Source organism: Rhinatrema bivittatum, chromosome 4, assembly GCF_901001135.1.
Source record: "Rhinatrema bivittatum chromosome 4, aRhiBiv1.1, whole genome shotgun sequence".
Classification (NCBI taxonomy): domain Eukaryota; kingdom Metazoa; phylum Chordata; class Amphibia; order Gymnophiona; family Rhinatrematidae; genus Rhinatrema; species Rhinatrema bivittatum.
Genome location: NC_042618.1, coordinates 421235832 through 421256766, shown reverse-complemented (window position 1 = coordinate 421256766; position 20935 = coordinate 421235832).

The window sequence follows — 20935 nt, the reverse complement described above, 5'->3', positions numbered from 1 at the left end:
GATGGTGAGATGGGCAATGAAATGCTAAGAGAAATTAGGGAAGCTAACCAAATTGGTAATGCGGTAATAATGAGAGATTTCAATTACCCCAATATTGACTAGGTAAATGTATCATTGGGACATGCTAGAGAGATAAAGTTCCTGGATGGAATAAATGATAGCTTTGTGGAGCAATTGGTTCAGGAAACGACAAGAGAGGGAGCAATTTTAGATCTAATTCTTAGTGGAGCATAGGCTTTGGTCCGAGAGGTAACAGTGATGGGGCTGCTTGGCAATAGTGATCATAGTATGATCAAATTTGAATTAATGACTGGAAGGGGGACAGTAAGCAAATCCACGGCTCTCATGCTAAACTTTCAAAAGGGAAACTTTGATAAAATGAGAAAAATTGTTAGAAAAAAACTGAAAGGAGCAGCTACAAAAGTAAAAAGTGTGCAAGAGGCGTGGTCATTGTTAAAAAATACCATCCTAGAAGCACAGTCCAGATGTATTCCACACATTAAAAAAGTTGGAAAGAAGGCAAAACGATCACCGGCATGGTTAAAAGGGGAGGTGAAAGAAGCAATTTTAGCCAAAAGATCTTCATTCAAAAATTGGAAGGAGGATCCAACAGAATAAAATAGGATAATGCATAAACGTTGACAAGTTAAATGTAAGACATTGATAAGACAGGCTAAGAGAGAATTTGAAAAGAAGTTGGCCGTAGAGGCAAAAACTCACAGTAAAAACCTTTTTAAATATATCCAAAGCAGAAAGCCTGTGAGGGAGTCAGTTGGACCGTTAGATCCAACTGACTCCCTCACAGGCAATTAGAGATAATAAGTCCATTGCAGAAAGATTAAATTTTTTTTTTGCTTCAGTGTTTACTGAAGAGGATGTTGGGGAGATACCCGTATCGGAGAAGGTTTTCATGGGTAATGATTCAGATGGACTGAACCAAATCACGGTCAACCTAGAAGATGTGGTAGGCCTGATTGACAAACTGAAGAGTAGTAAATCACCTGGACCGGATGGTATAAACCCCAGGATTCTGAAGGAACTCAAAAATGAAATTTCAGACCTATTAGTAAAAATGTGGAACCTATTATTAAAATCATCCATTGTACCTGAAGGCTGGAGGGTGGCTAATGTAACCCCAATATTTAAAAAGAGCTCAAGGGGTGATCCAGGAAACTACAGACCAGTTAGCCTGACTTCAGTGCCAGGAAAAATAGTGGAAATTGTTCTAAATATCAAAATCACAGAACATATAGAAAGACATGGTTTAATGCAACAAAGTCAGCATGGCTTTACCCAAGGCAAGTCTTGCCTCACAAATCTGCTTCACTTTTTTGAAGGAGTTAATAAACATGTAGAAAAAGGTGAACCGGTAGATGTAGTATATTTGGATTTTCAGAAGGCGTTTGACAAAGTTCCTCATGAGAGGCTTCTAGGAAAAGTAAAAAGTCATGGGATAGGTGGCGATGTCCTTTCGTGGATCGCAAACTAGCTAAAAGGCAGGAAACAAAGAGTAGGATTAAATGGACAATTTTCTCAGTGGAGGGGAGTGGGCAGTGGAGTGCCTCAGGGATCTGTATTGGGACCCGTACTTTTCAATATATTTATAAATGATCTGGAAAGAAATACGTCAAGCGAGGTAATCAAATTTGCAGATGATACAAAATTGTTCAGAGTAGTTAAATCACAAGCATATTGTGATAAATTGCAGGAAGACCTTATGAGACTGGAAAACTGGGCATCCAAATGGCTGATGAAATTTAATGTGGATAAGTGCACGGTGATGCATATACAGAAAAATAACCCATGTTATAGCTACACAATATTAGGTTCCATATTAGGAGCTACCACCCAAGAAAGAGATCTAGGCATCATAGTGGATAACACATTGAAATCATCTGTTCAGTGTGCTGCGGCAGTCAAAAAAGCAAACAGAATGTTGGGAATTATTAGAAAGGGAATGGTGAATAAAACAGAAAATGTAATAATGCCTCTGTATCGCTCCATGGTGAGACCGCACCTTGAATACTGTGTACAATTCCGGTCGCCGCATCTCAAACAAGATATAGTTGCGATGAAGAAGGTACAGAGAAGGGCGACCAAAATGATAAAGGGAATGGAACAGCTCCCCTATGAGGAAAGACTAAAGAGGTTAGGACTTTTCAGCTTGGAAAAGAGACTGCTGAGGTGGTATATGATAGAGGTGTTTAAAATCATGAGAAGTCTAGAACGGGTTGATGTGAATCAGTTTTTTACTCTTTCAGATAATAGAAAGACTAGGGGGCACTCCTTGAAGTTAGCATGTGGCACACTTAAAACTAATCAGAGAAAGTTCTTTTTCATTCAATGCACAATTAAACTTTGGAATTTGTTGCCAGAGGATGTGGTTAGTGCAGTTAGTGTAGCTGTGTTTAAAAAAGGATTGGATAAGTTCTTGGAGAAGTCCATTACCTGCTATTACCGTAATTAAGTTGACTTAGAAAATAGCCACTGCTATGCCTATTACTAGCAACAGTAGCGTGGAATAGACTTAGTTTTTGGGTACTTGCCAGGTTCTTATGGCCTGGTTTGGCCACTGTTGGAAACAGGATGCTGGGCTTAATGGATCCTTGGTCTGACCCAGTATGGCATGTTCTTATGTTCAGTGTGCCAACCGAATACATTTAGGTGCACACGTTTTCGACCACAACCCTAGCCAGTTAAGTGTAGTTTAGCCCTGCAGAAGGCAGTATCTGAATGGGGAGGTCAGTGTGGTGTCGCAAAAGTGGTGGTGCTGGGAGCTATGGCATCAGGGAGGCAGGGATGGAAGAAGCAGGAGGCTACACCTTGGCTAGTGTGCGAAAGGGGAAGGGAGGAGAGATGAAAAGAGGAGAGTGGGGAAATTAGCAAGAGGTGTGCATTTAGAAGTTGTGTCCAGTTAACTTTGGGAGTCAGCCTGACAAATCTTCAGGGTTTACAGTATCTCCCCCTCCCCCCACTGAGCAGATGTTTTGTCCAAGCAAATCATTGCCCACACAATATTTACCTGTAGAAAAAGAGGCAGTGCTAGAGGGAGTTAAACCTTAGCCAGACAGCCCTGATAGCACTGGCCAGCTAAAGTTAGACAGGGGATTCTGGTTGGATAAATCACTGTCCTAAAGGTGCCCAGATAACTTTATCAAGCCAATCTTATCTGGGTATATTCAGCAGTATTTTTTTACTCAGATAAGTGCTGCTGAATATCCAAATACTGCTGAATATCCAGATAATTTAACTATTCAGCAGGTCTCTGAAGGTGGACCTCTAAGTCAATAAAGATTTTTTGCATTGGCACAGATTGGGGGGAAACCCTTTTTTGATAAGGCCCTTAAAAGGTAACAACTCCCCTGACTATATTTATTCCTACTCCTCACCAGGAACGGTTCTGGTCAGGATATAATCTGAAACCTTTTCCCCAAAGTCTGTGGCAAATTAAGGGTTATGACGAATGCTGCAGACATCAATTATCTTTGGTGTGGTAGAAATTCATAATTTGATCTCCCTACCCAGAGGCAACACCAGAGGTTGCAAATCGTCCCTAGACGATACACACCAGGATGATACATCTTGACGATATTCATAAGATAGGTCAGAATTCGACCTTGTGCCCTCGGGCAAAGATCAGAACAACAATATTAAAAAAAAAAAAGCCCAGAACCAAGAGAGCCCTGCGTCTGATTAGCAGAGAAATGGCGATTCACTTGGATTTGATAAGTTTCAGCAGGCAGGCTCCGATTAACTCTGGGGACTGGGCTAGCATCCAAGCTACTTCCCAGGCAAGCTGCCCATCTCTGATTTCAATTTGTTCTGTTGGGAGGAAGGTAAAGCATTTCTATATCTGAAAGCTGTGACATAAGTGGCCTAACCCTAGTCGCATAGATTAGCCCATTTGATGTAATAAAAACTGAGCCAGCGAAAAAAGAAGAAAAAATATATGTAAAAGCAGTACTTTTTTTTTTTTTTTAATTCAAACTACAAGCACAATGGCATTCATTTTCTAGGCATTCAGAACTTGAAACTTCCACTCGCGGTTTCTAAATGTGATGACTGGTAATTTTCAGACAGGCCTCGTTGTTCTTTCATAAGTCAAGAGAAATAAAAGAATTTCAGGGGTTGGCAGGTGATGGCTTATGAATGACATAAAGAAGAGAATTGCGTTGTATACTACAAAGACATCTGCAATCCAGTTACAATCTGCGGTCTTTCATTCAAAGGTCAAGATCAGGCTTTTGTCTCATTCCTAGGCACTGGGATAGACTGTAAATAATAAACTCCAGGTGTAATTGTTAGAATCAGGTCCACAGATAGAACACCTCCCACCTCCATTCTAAACCTTACTCGCAGCACTAGAAGAAAACAAAGACTACCACAGAATACTTGAACATATATGCCTAGGAGCACAATATTCCCCAGGTCTCCCCCCTTTCTAGAATATATTCCAAGGCCGGAGCCACCTCAGCAGCTATATTCTGCACTTTGCTGATTCCTCCAGTATGTTCCAGCTCTTCTGTTCTGTCTTTTGCTGGAGGGGATGTGGGACTTTTTTTTTTTTTGTGCTTGCATTCTGTAGATTCAGTGTTCATTTCATTTATCTGAGTATGCAACCAAGTAAGGATTAATAGGGACTGCTGCACCCACAGGCAGGGTTGAGCATCCCTTCAATTTTGGAGAGGTTCTGGGCATTTGCTGTGGATCTGCTCATTTTATTTATTTGGCTTTAGTATTAACCTTTTTGAATATGAACATTTCTCAGAGTGGTTTGCAGGACATTAGAAGAGCAGCATATGAACAATGGCCATTTGAAGCTTTACAAATAGCAGGAGTAACAAATAAGAATAGCAGCAGAATGACTAAACTTTAGATCAAAAACAAACACGGACTAAGCTCTACAAACAAAACATTGCAAATACTAGTGTTAAATTCAAAGAATAAATAACACTGTTTTAAGCCTTAATCATAATTTATTCTACAAAGACTCCACTAGGAGACTGGTACTACTCTTTGTTTTTAGAAACCTGCAAGACAACTATGATCGGTGAATAAAACTCTTCTCAAGGTCCCAATACCAAAAATGGCCCACCTAGACATCACGAGAACTAGATCCTTCTCAGTGGCAGGTCCTTATTTATGGAGCAATCTTGCAGAACAGTTACGTGTTATTGCATGTTCCAAGACTTTTAGAAAGGCACTTAAAATATTTGTATTTTCTTTGACCTTTGAGACCAGCGCCTCCAGCCACCATTGTATTGATGGTATGACCAGCAGGGTTACAGTTTTTTATGTTTCTGTATGGTGTTATGTTTATGTTTTAACTTATGTTTGTTACTATGTAACTCACCTCAAGCTATTTTTGTATGAATGCAGGCTATAAATCTTTTAAAATGGTTTACCAGTATTGAGGTGTATGGCTGGTTTACCAGTATTGAGGTGTTTTGCCGAACTAACGGCAAAACACCTCAATACTGGTAAACCAGCCATCCTTATGGGTGACTTTAACCTCCACGTCGATGTTCAACCACGCTCCACCAACTGTGAAACCCTACTCTCTTCGCTTAGCCATATGGGTTTCAGACAAATCGTTAACGGGCCCACCCATAAAGCAGGTCATACATTAGACCTTATCTTCATAAATGAAGGAATTTCGCCCCACACCATCCCAACAAGCCTACCGGTACCGTGGACAGACCACCGAATCATCTCGTCTACGCTAGAGATCAAGGAGCACCCTCCACAAACAACACCCTCAATCTCAATATCAGTCAGGAAACCATGCTCCGGAGATCTCCTTAGCTCACATCTAACCAAGGAACCAGTTCACCTGGATCTAACGGACTCCAACACTGCCACAACTTCATGGATCAACATCACTAAAAAGGTTGCAGATCAAGTGTGCCCTTTGACCACTAAAACTATCAATCCGGGCAAAGACAACAGGAAACCTTGGTTCACCCCCGAGCTGAAGTCGCTCAAACAAGAGCTTAGAGGTAAGGAGCATAAATGGCGGAAAAGCCCTTCCACAACAACTCTCCTAGCCTATAAAGCTTGCCTTAATTCATACAGAAATGTCATCAACAGAACCAAGAAAGAATTTTTTTCCAAAAAGATCCACCACTTCGTCTTCGATTCAAGAGCCTTGTTCTCTTATGTTTCAGCCCTCACTAAACCAGCCACACCCATCATTCCAGATGAACAAGCAACTAACAAAGCCAATGAACTGGCTGACTACTTCGAGAGTAAAATTACCTCACTCGTCGCCCCACTCAAAGGGCTCTCCCAGCACCCGAATCTCACTTCCACCTCCTGTTCTCAGCCATCGCACCCAACCCCCCAACAACATAACGCAACCCCAGTTGCACTCTCCACCTTCGAACCGACGTCGGCCTTAGAAATAGAGAGCATCCTCAAGAAGATGAAACCCTCGTCCCACCCTTTAGACTACATCCCATCCAATCTGCTGCTCTCCATCCCTAATATCATTTCCAAACCTTTATCAGATATCATAAACTGCTCGCTCTCGCAAGGCCAAGTCCCGGACCAACTTAAGACGGCTATGCTCAAACCTCTCCTCAAAAAACCTAACCTTCCTCCCACAGACCCAGCAAACTTCAGACCCATAGCCAACCTTCCTTTGATTGCCAAAATCATGGAGAAGGTGGTAAACAAAACAGACAACTCTCCGATTTCTTAGAAGAAAATGACATACTTACATCAAACCAATTCGGTTTCCGTAAGTCCAGGAACACGGAATCCCTATTAGCCACATTATCAGACACTATTCTCCTTAACTTGGAAAAAGGCCAACCATTCCTTCTCACACTACTGGATCTCTCCTCAGCGTTTGACACCGTGAATCACACCTGCCTCCTTCAGCGTCTAGCCAACATTGGAATCACAGGATCAGCGCTAGATTGGTTCAAATCGTTTCTGGAAAACAGGTCATACAAGGTAAAGATAAATAGCAAAGAGTCTCACCCCTGTGACTCAAAGCTGGGGGTACCTCAAGGATCATCCCTGTCACCTACTCTGTTCAATATTTATCTTCTCCCACTTTGTCAACTACTAACCAACCTCAAGCTAATGCACTTCCTATATGCGGATGACATACAAATACTCATCCCTATAGCAGAATCTCTTCAAAAAACCTTGCCCTTCTTGACCAACTGCCTCGCAGCAATCAACACCCTACTCTCCAGCCTCAACCTGGTACTAAACACCAACAAAACTGAAATCCTTCTTATAGCTCCAGAAAAGTACATCCCGCTCTTCCCCACAACCGCCAACCAATGTCCCAGCACTTCAATTGACCGCACTACCCAAGTGAGAGACCTGGGTGTACTACTAGACAACAGACTCAGCCTCAGCAAGTTCGTTAACAACACCACAAAAGAATGCTACTTCAAATTGCAAGTACTAAAAAAATTAAAACCACTTCTACTCCACCGTGACTTCCGCCTGGTATTACAATCCATCATCCTCCCGAAACTGGATTATTGCAACTCACTCCTGCTGGGTCTCCCTGCTTGCACCATCAAACCACTTCAGATGGTCATGAATGCCACAGCCAGAATTCTCACAAACACTAAAAAAAGGGAGCATATCACCCCCATCCTACAGCAACTACACTGGCTGCCGATTAAATACAGAATTCACTTTAAAAGCCTTATGATGATACACAAGGCCCTTCACAACATCTTCCCTCTCAACCTTACTTATCAACTCCAACAGCACTCCTCTAAGAGACCGACCAGATATGCGTACAAGAACACACTTCTTACCCAGCCGGCAAAAACGTCTTTGAGGAAACGCGCTCTTTCCACGGCGGGCCCCCCTCTCTGGAATTCGCTCCCTCCGGATCTCCGCATAGAGCCATGCCACAGGACATTCAAAAAGAAACTAAAGACTTGGCTCTTTGCCCATGCTTTCCCGGAGAACTAAGACAAGAGGAATATAATGACATTATACACCCTGATCCCATCTCCCTCTGTACTTGCGTTCCTTATAGTGCCATATCCCAGTTTAATTAGGCCTTGTTGTACATTGTAAGTTCTCTGAAAGTTCCTCATTGTCCAAGTTCTTTCTTATTCTGTTTTTCTTTGTAAGCTGCCCAAGAGGCAACCCAAGTTATTTATTGTTAGTTTTTGTTTCATTGTATGCTGCCCAAGAGGCATCAGTTTGATTTCACTGTAAAACGGTGTGATATGTATATTATACAGGAACATCGTTATATAAAAACAAAAAATAAATAAATAAATAAATAAAATAAAGAGATAAAATTAAATATTGGCTGTAAGATATCCAAGTACATTGGTAGCATGAGTCAGCCATCATTCGCATAGATGTAGGCTTTGATGTTGAAAGTTCTGATCAATTGTGCCAGTGGTTTCCAGTAGATGTTGATTAGTATTGGCGATAGCACCAAACCTTGGAGGCCCCCCCAGTCTTTAAAATCCAGGGTGCTGATGTAGTGTCAGCGAGATGTATAGTTTGTTGCTTGGCTGACGGAAAGGAGTTGAACCAGGTTAGGAGCTTGCCACTTTGTCCGGCTTCTGCTAGTCGGAATAACAGGATCTTATGATTTGTGGTATCAGAAGCTGCACAGTAATCCAATAGTGCCGGCATTGCTGCCTGGTTTCTATTGCGATGTCTCAGGAGATCATCCAGGATGGTGAGGACTGTGTCTGTTTCTTGGTCTTTTGTGAATCCAGATCACTATGGATCCAGCCAGTTTTTCTCTGCTAGCCAGTGATTAGTTAAGCTCTTACAGATTTTGATAGAGATAGACATCCAAAAGCATAAAAAATAACATTAAATATTTAAATTCAATAACATGTTACATATCCCCATCACCCCTCTCTCTCAAAAGGGGACAGAAAAATTAACCCCATTTCTCCTTTCCTTCAAAGATAATATCTTGTACTTTTGGTCCAATAGTGCACTGCCAAATGTAGGATGTCAGTGCTTAAAGTGCTGGATATTTCAGCAAAAAGCAGACATAGGGACTGAAAATACAGTGGAGAAAACTGGAGAATGCTTGAAAAGTAGAGCAGAAATGTAATTCCAGATACTGGGCAGACAGGAATTTTGATAGTGATCCCAGATCACAAGAAAAGGATCCAGCAAAACTGCCAAGAATAGCAGTGAAGTTGTGGATCATTCCAAATCACATTTTGTTATTTTCTTGATTCAGTTTGCGATTTAGGATTGTGATCATGAAAACTCCAACCCCATCATCCAGTGATACCAAGGTAATGGGGAGAAAGACCTGGAAATTACCATCCAATATAGCTATATTTTTGCCTTCTCCATAAAACTAGTGAATAATCAGCTGCAGTCAATCTTTGGCCTCTAACTTATGACTCCCTGCACTGGCTCATAGCTCTCATTTTCTCTGTGAAGATGAAAAGCAGTTTGAGGGCACAAGAGATCAGGCAGGGAAGAAAATGTATTTTAAAAAAGATGCAAATTCCCTACTTTTCCATATACATTTTGCATTTGAAATTTATGTAGAGCTATGACTGTAGTCTGGTATTACAGGTGGCATAGGGTAGACATGCAAAGTGCTGCTGAGTAGCCAAGATAGCTGGTTATGTTTAACCGGATTTCTATGATAATTTTCGGCCGTAGCCTAGCCAGTTAGACTTAAGCCAGCTATGACTGCACCTAGAGATGGCCAGCTAACTTAGGAGGTCATTTTCTATCCCTATCGCACGCGAAAAGGGACTTTTCACGTGCGATAGCTAGATAGGGGCGGAGTCGGGACGGCGTCAGGACCGGAAGAGGAGGAGTCAGGGTGGCGGTGGGGCAGACGCTGCGGAAACTTCATTGGCGGCGAAAAGGTAAGACTCCTTATCACCGCCAGTAGCGCACCCAATAGCGAAAGCCGGCAGCGATAACACCACGGTGGTGCGATCACTGCCGGCTTTCGCAAGGCCCACCCCCCGCTTCGCCGCCCCCCATTACTTCACGATTCACAAACCGGTGCGATCTTAGAAAATCCAGCCCTTAGCTGCCTAGTGCTAGGTTGTTCCCCTGACAAAACTCCACCTCTAGCACCACCCATTTGGTGAGTAGCAAAATCTAGCTGCTGAGCGGAATTTGGCAGCTAGATTTAGCTGCTTAGCAGAGTGGAAATGTTCACCCCTATCAGTCCTAGCTGTCTAATTCTGTAGTTAGTTGGCCAGATTCCTTTGAATATCAGTCCCTTAGTCTCAATTACCCTGATACAGTAGTACGCTGTCTTGGTCCTCAAGGGTTTCCAGGCAGCAAAGTTATTGTGCAAATGAATCTTCTTGGAGGAGAAGTCCATTACCTGCTATTAAGTTCACTTAGAGAATAGCCACTGCCATTAGCAATGGTTACATGGAATAGACTTAGTTTTTGGGTACTTGCCAGGTTCTTATGGCCTGGATTGGCCACTGTTGGAAACAGGATGCTGGGCTTGATGGACCCTTGGTCTGACCCAGTATGGCATTTTCTTATGTTCTTATATAATCTGTGGATATCCTGAAAATCTGATCTGTTTGCAACCCTACTGGACCAGGTCTATGTGTGTCTGCCCTAACACCTGTACTGTCCTATCACACTTATGGAAAACACATCAAAACTTGGAATTCATGTCTGTATCTCATATTCTGAGCTCAACAATCTGAATGGCTTGAATGATCATTGGTTCAATCACAGACTATGTGAACTAGGGATGTGGGCGTACAGAAGTAACCCACAATAATGCTGGCTTCCAAGGATTAAAAAAAACAAAACAAATTGTCCCTACACCCTCATAAAAATTGTGCCAGCTCCCTGGTACAAACAAAAATATCGCAAAAGGGTGATTGCAGCATCAGGAATTCCTCCTCCTGCTTCCACAAACCCCCACAAGCATTGATTCATACACAATATGAGAGAAATGTAAAAATAGTGCATACTGATCCGAACACATACAATAGCATATCAGGCCCCGAGATTTCATTTTGTTGTAATTGAAGTCAGATCGCATTTCTCACGTCAGTAGAAGATACGTGATGAACTGGTTAACAAAATCCTAAACTTTATCCAGTCGTTGCCTCTATGTAAGTCAATAAAAAAGTGTATTTCTAAGTTTCATGCATCACATTCAAAACTGCCTAAACTGAAAATTGCTTTCATTTGGAAATTGCCTCAATATAAGTACTCGATAAAAGAAAAAAAAAATAACGAGGTATACTAGGCCTCTGCCTATAACAGCAAAATTTGGAGAGGCATCAAATTCCCTGTCCCCCGATGCCACAGCTACTGCCTTTCCCCCAGACCTCTGCTCCTAGTTCCAGTGGTGATCCTGAAGGGAAGTAAGCAGGGGCTAAGCCCATAGGGGGCGGGGCCTGTAAGGGCAGGCTTAGTCCCTCCACATTTACTTCACTGTGAAAATCTCCATTGGAGCCAGGAGTCGAGGCTCTGAAGGACAGCGCTGCCTCTGCGCAATTCTGAAAGGTCTGCCAGAGTGGGAGGGGGAAACACTACATCAGTGCCTCGGGGCGGCAGAGGACTAAATCTGTCCCTGAAAAAAAAACAACCCACGTTTGTTATATCTTGAATTCCTGTTGGAAGTGATGTGTCCCTTAAAGTAACCCGGGTTGACAAGTGACTGCTTACTGTAATTGCAGTGTTTTATTATGGCGGAGCTGGTATATTAAAAGAAGCAGAACTGCAGGAAACAGACACTACCAGGGGATTTGCTGTAACAGGGTTCACTGAAGTAATTGAAGAAGACAAAACAGAGGTTCTTTTTTCCAAGTGGATGCTGTAGCAACCTGATTATTGTAAATGGAGCTTTCCTCGCTGTGCTGGCAACCGCAGAGATTGTAGCCAGCCAGGGTTTCGAGAAGACAGTAATGGAAAGGTGGACGGGCTCCGATCAGATAGGAGGAGGCTGAGCCTTGGAAACACAATGGCTCAAACCAGATCAAAATCTGTAAATAGTAAAACCTGAGATGTCTTAATCAGATAAGGATCTGAAGGGAATGAAGAATGGACCGAGGAAACATGAGATCCCATCATTCCATTACAGCCTCATTTCCCAAGATTACAGGAAATGTTTCAATCCATCAAACAGTAAAACAGTTATGTGGCTGGGGGCGAGGGAGGGAGGGTGGAAAGAAGAGAAATTAAGGAGGAGATGGGACTATGCTACCTGTGGTTTCATATGCCATACACGAACCAATGTCAACTGTACACAGCTGTGGCTGTATTTGTCAGAGTTTCATGTTTCCGTTCTTAAGAGTTGCATAAACAGAATATGAGTTCCATTTGCTACTGCATTTATTGTTAGTCTTGAGAAAATAAGTTAAACTGAGGCTGGCCTGGTGGCTCAGTGTCAAGTGATATATACTGCCATGAAGAGGGACCCTGGCTTGATTCCTAGATCAGGGCGCTACACCCCTAGTCGGCCACAGCTAGAGATGCTGCAGAGGCAGCGTTCACAGCTTCTGAGGGCGGGGGGGGGGGGGGGGGGGGGGGGGTAGAAGTTATAGTCATTGTGCAATGGCGACACCTTGTGGCCAAACATGGGCCTGCAATTGCAGGGTTCTGAAGGCAGCCATGGTGCATGGCCTCTGACCAAGAACCATTGCTGGGATTACTGGGTTCAATAGCCTGGGAGAAAGAAGGGATATAAAATAAGGGAAGTATCCCCAGGGAAGACTCACAGTCCCAGGAGCCCATCTCTTGACCCAATTGAGCTGGAAGCCCAAAGGAGTGAGAGCAGAAGGAAACTGCTGCCTCTACCCCCTCACCCCCCCCCCCCCCCCCCCCCAAAAAAAATGGATGGACAGAAGTTCCACTAATGGAAGCAACTGAAGGACAATGCGCAGTTAAAACATGTGAAGCAATATAAAAAATAAAAATTAGGAATTCTAGAAAAAAATGTTTAGAAAGCAAATAAGGTGGTCAGCAAATAAGGCCAAACAGTCCCAAAAAAGGAAATCTTAAAATGTTGAGCCACAGGTGTGCAGTGCTATAATTTTAGAGGTCAAATAAGTTAATTGCTCTGAATTTTTATATTTGGTACTGGTACTATCTGATTCTCTGCTAAGTCTTATCATGATACCAAAAGCTTAGTCTGGGGTTAAGAGAACAATAGAAGGAACAACAAGAAGTTCCTTTTGTGTAAGACCCAAACAATACAGAAGAAATTATTACCAGCAGAGTAGAGGGAGACCAAGAAATAGCTGCCAGAATGGTATAGTACTAAAAACTGTGCATGAGAGGAGAATTAAGGACATACATATGTATATTCTAGAGGAGAGGACTGCAGGGCTGCCTCAAGGCAATCTGCTGCCTGAGACGAGGGATGAAATGGCGCTCCCCCCTTCCCCCAAGGCACAACACAAGTCAAATCATCGAGAGAGCCGGGGAGGTGGGGCCCCCTTGGAGTCTGGCCCTTTCGATGATTTGAAATACTGCAGAAGGGAGACAGCAGGGGTCAGGTCCCCAGAGGAATGTCATTGAAACATTTCTAGGAAGTTGACAACCCCGCCAGGAACCCTACCACCTGCCTCCTATGTTTCCCAAGCATTTGCCCCCTAGAGAAATTGGGGATGGGTGAATGGTGGGGGCCTTAGGCAAACCTTCTAGCCTTGCACCCTATCCCTACCAGCCCTCACTACACACAATTAAAAAATATGCATTTAAAATAACAGATTTTACATGAGAAAGGACATTCATAATCTTCTAAGGTAAAAATATCACAACACTGGTGCCAACCAGAAAACCTGCAAAACATACACTCGGACCCATATGGTATTAGCTTATTAAAAAGTACGTTCAAAGTGGGCTTTCCCCTCAGAAAGATATGAGTAAGCTGAATTACAATATAGTAAATCTCCCATATCAAAACAACATTAACTGCCGTCACTCAAACAGTAACAATCCTACCTATGAAAAGGCAATACTGCAAATATTAAACCAGGCCCTAAAACACCAATACTCCTATTAGGAAAACAGAACAAGCCAGACCTGTAGATCCCTGTACAGAAACTACATGCCAGCAGAATACTTCACTTCAGTCGCACATGCAGAATACAGACGGACTCTCACCAAATACAGAATAAAGACACCATAAAGTATAAATTGAAATGTGCAAACAAAAACTGAACTGGAAGCCACAAGAAGCCAGACTGTATGCAGTACAACAATAGAAAAACAGAAATATCATCATTCCTCTTAAAAAAATTATAAAATCAGGAAATATAACACATCAATCTTAATAGTAAAACTGTACTAATATAAAGAATAAATATTTCAAAACAGCTGATGAACAGAAAATCATTCAATAACCCAGGCTTTAAATAACACCCAATAAATAAAATTAATAAGAAATAAATTGATTTTTAGTCACCCTGAAATGTCATGGATTGGGGGAGGGAGGGCTGCCCAAACGTTATCCTATCTCTTTCACACACAAATTTACACACTTCTTCTCTCATATACACACACACGCGCTCTCTCTCTCTCTCACACACACACACAGGCTCTCACACAAATCTCTCACACATAAGCACATGCATACAGGTTCTCAAACATCTTCTCTCTCACACGCACATACTCACACCAGCTCTCTCATATACACTCACATATGCATACAGGCTCTCACACACAGGCATACAAGGCTCTTTCTCACACACACACACACTTGAACACAGGCTCTTACTTACACCCTCCCTCACACATACACACATGTAAACTGGCTCTCAAATACCTTCTGTCTCACACCCTCTTTTTCATATATATTCACACATGCATACATGCTCTCACACACATGCACAGGCTCTCTCTCACACACACACATGCACACAGATTCTCACTCATACCCTCTATCACAACATATACACACATAGGCTCTCATGCACACTTTCTCTCTCTCTCACTCACACAGGCTCTCACACAAACCTTCTCTCACATATACACACATGCATACAGGCTCTCAAATATCTTCTCTCACACACACACACACACACACATACTCACTCAAACCCTCTCTCATATACACACATGAATATAGACTCTCTCTCACATATACACTCACACATACACAGGCTCTCACTCACACTTTCTCTCCCTCACCCCCTCTCTCTCATATATACTCACACATGTATACCGACTCTCTCACACGTATACATAAATTCTCTCTCACACAGGCTCTTACTTCCTCTCACATACACACACAGGCTCTCTCTTACTCTCATGCACACAATATAGACTCTCACTTTGTCTTACAAACACACTCGTATACACACACTCAGGTCCTCCCCCTCCTTTTCTCGGCCCACAGTCATGCCACTCTTCAGGACCAACTAGGACATCTCTTCCAGTTGCAGCGGGATGAGCTTTGCTGTAACCACACCGCCCTTCAGGCCCCACCGGGCTTCTCTTCCAGTTGTGGCAGGAAGCCACGCTACCCTTCATGCCCTGCTAGGCCTCTTTTCCAGCCACAGTGATGGGGCTTCACTGAGGCCATGCCACTATTTGGGCCCCCGCCGGGATGGGCTCCACTACAACCATGCCATTCTTCAGGCCACAGTCACTTAGGCATCATGTCTGCAGCAAGATGAGGCAGCCAATGCAAGAGGGATGCTTTTTGTCACTTCCCAAGTTTTACTGCCTGAGGTGGCCACCCTACCCTGCCTCTTGACAGAACCACCCCTGGAAGATTGAGAAGGGGGATATGAAACAGACATTCAAATACATCAAAGGTGTAAATATTAATAATGCATAAGAAGCAAATCTTTTTCAGTGGAAAGGAAGCTCTAAAACATTAGCAAATGGTCACAGTATGAGGCTCTAAAGGGGCAGATTCAGAATAACATCAGAAAAAATGTCATATAGAAAGTGGTGGATGGATGGAATAGCTTCCCGGTGGAGATGGTGAAGACTAAAACAGTAAGGCAAATCAAGAAAGCCCAAGATGAACACAGAAGATCCCTATTCATGAAGAAGTGAAGGGAAAGCTAGAAATCAACTGGTGTCTATAGCATTGCAACAGAAGGAAACCAGGCAAACTGGATGGGTTTTGTAGTCCTTATTAATCATCATATTCAACATTGTAATGTTTATATGTAGTGTCATAAAAGTACTGCAGTATATACACTTATAAATACAGCCCCCTACTCAGGTGAACTTCAAGGAGATATAAGGCTCACATTCAATATACAGGCTAAGTCTCCATCAATACCGTTCAATCTCTTTTTTGCCCCAACTGGTGGATTTTCTTTTGGTGGTGGTGGTGGTGGGGAGGGGGCAGGAGGAGAAAGATAAACCTCTAAGGCCATGAGCATTAAGTATATTCTCTTCTTATGAATGCCAATTAAGAAACTGGAAACGGTATTAGTGTTCCAAAATTAAACTTTACTGAAGAAATTTATTTATTTATTTATTTATTTAACAGTTTTTAATATACCGACGTTCGTATGGCACATCACGCCGGTTTACAAGTAACTCAATTAAAGGAGGAATTACAATGAACAGGGGGCCGGGGATGGGAGCAGGCCAGAAAGAGGAGGGGGGGTAATGGAGACAGGAGAAGAGAGGGAAAGATAGGTAGCGTGAAATAGAGAATAAAGAGCAACCGTGAAAACAATAGAAGGAACTTATTTACAGAAGGATCTATTTACAATAGTTACATCTAAAATAATAACATCTAAAATAATAACATCTAAAATACTTCAAACATGAAAAATATGACACTTGATACAAGTTTCTCAAATAATGCTCCTAAAAGAATTTCAGATAGTAAATCTGTGAAGCCATAATCTTTCCCTTAGGGTCCCTTTTTTTCCCTTTCAATGGAGTATGAAGTTGCCTAGGGTAAACTGTAGCAATGGGGTCTATTTTCTCAGTTTGGTTCCCCCTCCAGAATACCTGGGGATTCACTACTTGGTTGTGATATCTCCATTTTTCCCGGCTCCTCTCGTATACCCTGTAGGAACCTCCTTCTCTGTCTGTGAGCACCAGAGTAAGGGCTCAGCTCCTCCTCCAAATGATGGTACCAGCCTAGTATCTTTTCCTCCTACCACCAATTGCTAGATTGGCAAGGGAATTCTTCTCTTGGGTAGGAAGGTTCAATAAAAAGCTTCCTCCTAACAAAAATCTCACACCAAGTATGCAAATCAAAAACTACAGAAATATAATTTATCAAGCACTGGATGTGGGTTGAAAGCAAATCTCATACATTTCAAGACTCTTCAGCCAAGTCTTTTAGGTCTTAAGTTTACAAACTTAAAAGAACTTAATGGAACAGCTCCTACTCTCTTGAATGTAAACTAAAAAAATCCATACAGATGCTAGGGCTTATTTACATCTATGCAAGCAATAAACCATTGCAGCAGCTTCCAGTAGGGGTGCTGTGACAAAGGTGGTATATTCCTCTACTCTTATGTTACAATTCTGCTTGTGGGAACAAGCCCACAAGCAGCCTCTTACCTTTCTCCTCTTCTGCCAGCCAGTCCCCGATGTCGCTGTTGTTCCCTTGCGGTCCGGAGACCGCCCTCATCCAGCTTCTGTACGATGGGCCTTGCCGCCGTGCCTCAATGCGGCCCAGAAGCTGCCACTGCTCTCTGTCACAGCTTGGAACCGCCGCCACCGTGCTCTCCTGTGCAACCTGGAGGCCGCCATCGCTGAATCCTCTTTGCAGCCTGGAGGCTGCCGCTGACCCCGCTGCTCTCCTGTGGCCTGGGCGCCGCCTCCTTCTTTTCTTCGCGGCCTGAAGGCTGCCGCCGAAGTCGCTCCTCTTCATGGCCTGGAGGCTGCTGCCGAACAGCACCACCCTCCGTGGCAGGAGCCACCTCCAGTTTCCTCTTCTTGTGGCCAGGAGGCCGCTCTGGAGCTCCTCTTCATGGCTCGGAGGCTGCCAATGCCGTCTTCTCCCCTGCGCGGGGAGACTCTCTCTTCAAGTCTTCCTTCTATGCAGCCTGGAGCTGTCCCCAGCTTCTCTTCGCGGCAGGAGCTGCCTCCGACGCCTTGGGCCTGCTTTGGCTCCTCTTCACAGCATGGCTGCTGTCTGAGGTCCTGCCTCTTCCTTAGGCACGGGGTCGCGCCTCTCCACAGGATTTAAAGGGCCAGTCCTCCTGGCTTCTCCTCATGATGTCATCAAGGCGTTTTCTCTTCAGTCCTACAAAAGGGCTCAGCCTTCAGTCAGTCTTCGCCTTCGCAAGGAGTTGGTCATGGAGTCGGACCTCTCCTGGATCTTCAGTTCCAGCTCTTCTTTCCAGGAGTCCACTGTGATCCTTCTTTACTTCTTCAAGGCACTCTGATCTTCGTTGGGCCTCTTTGTCTTCGTCCATGGTTCTTGAACCTCCATCGTCATCTTCATTCCATATACTGGTCTCTTGTCGGATCCCATCTTCTTCTCTTCAGATGCCCTGATATCCCCTTGCCTTTGGATGTCCAGACGTCTCAGCCTTCTGATGTCTTCGTCCGTCGTGTTCCAGTCATCTCTGAGGTCCTCCTCTCTAGAAGTCCCCTGATGTCTAGATGCATAGATAACCTGATGTCCTGAGGTACCGGTGTCTTTCATATCCGATGTCCTACGTTCTAACCCCGATGTTCCAAGTCTTGCTCCTGATGTCCTTGTCTAATCCTGATCCTGAAGTACCGTCAGTCCTTAAATTCCGGGTTCAGCTCACTTGCCCCGGACCTCATCTTCAGCTGACCTTCCTGGGACTAAATCCATTTCTATCCGGTGTCTGAGTTTGGTGGCTGGAGCCCCCTTCCGGCAGGATCTGTCTTCGAGCACTGCCCAGATTCCACCTAGTTCCTAAGCCTCTGTCTTCGTCTGAGTATCCTGAGTCCTTATCCTCGCCTGAGTCTTTCCAAGTTTCAAATCCTCATCGGAGAATCCAGAATCCTCGCCTGACTCTCCAGTATCCACTTCTGATCTTCACCTACGTCTGAACATCTTGTCTGAGTTCCAAGCCACCTCACGTCCTCGTCACGTCTGAGTTCCAAGTCATCCCATGTCTTCATCTCATCTGAATCTCTAAGTACCAAGCGTCCTCATCTCGTCTGAGTCTTCAAGGTCCTCATCTCAGCTGAGTCTTCAATTGTCCTTGCACGTCTGAGTCCCAAGCTCCACGTATCTTCTTTTTATCTGAGCCTCCGAGCTTCCTCGCCTTCTTCAAGCCATCAGTCTAGTCTAAGGCCAAGGTCTCGTCTTGTTACAAGCTCCAGTACCATCGCCTGTTCTTGACCTCTGTCCGTCCTGCCGCATCTGCCACTACCCAGTGGCAGGTCCGAAAAGGCTATTAAGTGGCCGGAGGGCTACTTCAGAGACCAGCATTGCGTTGTTGGGTCTCTACTGGTGCGTGCAGGTTTGGCAGAGATTAGGGCGGTGTTCAGCCTGCTCCTCCCATGCTTGGACACGTCTTGCTTGCCGCGGTGCTTCCACGGAGCTCCTCTCTGCAGTTGCGTCATGGTCCAATGACACACATCTCCATGGAATCGGGAGCGCTCCCTAGTGCTCCCTCCCACAGATTCCAACACTCTACCCTGCCTGACCTAGCTCCTAGGCCATACTCCTCAACAGAGTTCCTGATAAGGCTCTATGCTAATAATGTACATGCACACAACTCAGCATTTCAGCAGAGATAACTTTTTTTTTAATAACACTTTATTTAAACATTTTTTCAAGGCAACAGGAGAGAACAAAAAGTAAATAACAGTATATATCAGCAAGATACAAAAGAAGAATTCTCCAGCTTAAGGGGTATCATATGCATATGTGTACAAGAAGTCTACAATTTATTAAAAGTGACAGGGGAGGAAGAAGCGAGAGAAAAGGGAGGGAAGAAAAAAGAAAGAAAAAGGCTTGTTAACCAACAGGACCCCCTTGGTGAGCATAATAGTCCAAATAAGGTCCCTATATAGTCTTAAACTTCGAGCTGGCATTTATCTGGTCAAAATGTAAGCGCTCAATGTCTGCAATGACTTGGACTTGAATATGCCAGTAATCTAGATTGAGACATGCCTTCCAGAAATTAGAGATTGTAAATCACACAGCCAACAGTAACTGCCCGACCAACAGTCTGCTTTTAATAGGAATGGAGGAGCCAGACCATCTTCCTAAAAGCCCAAGACTAGGCCCAATAAAAACTGAATGGCCTAGAATGTCAACCAGTATTTGAGTAAACTGAGACCAGAAAAACTGAACACTTTGGCATCCCTACCATATGTGTAAAAAAGTACCAATTTCCCCACATCCTCTCCAGCATAAAATACTGGCCTCAGGGAATATGGTGTCCGATAAACACGGTGGAAAAGCCGGAACATTAGAGCAACCCGTTTAGTGCAGATTGAAGAGCAGTAGACAGAGGTCCAAATACCCTTCCAATCCCTACTTGTTAAAGCCAGGTCTAAATCAATATTCCAAGAGTCAATAAGACTGGAGGGAGTCACCACACTGAATCTAAAGTTCAAAATATCATGGTATACAAGAGCTATGACCTCCTCCTCGCTTTAAGGTCACAAAGAAACTGTTCCATAACATTCAAGGGCCTAAGAAGACAATCTAAGTTCAACTGCCAGCATAAAGCCTGACATAGTTGCAAGTACTGAATTTCAGAATTTTAATCTGTGAAAAATCTTCCACCAGAGCAGAGAAGGAGGCCACACCCTCCCCCTCCTCCTCATGCCATAAGTGGCAAGTGCACCATAAGAACATAAGAACATGCCATACTGGGTCAGACCAAGGGTCCATCAAGCCCAGCATCCTGTTTCCAACAGTGGCCAATCCAGGTCATAAGAACCTGGCAAGTACCCAAAAACTAAGTCTATTCCATGTTACCGTTGATAGTAATAGCGGTGGTTATTATCTAAGTCAACTTAATTAATAGCAGGTAATGGACTTGTCCAAGAACTTATCCAATCCTTTTTTAAACACAGCTATACTAACTGCACT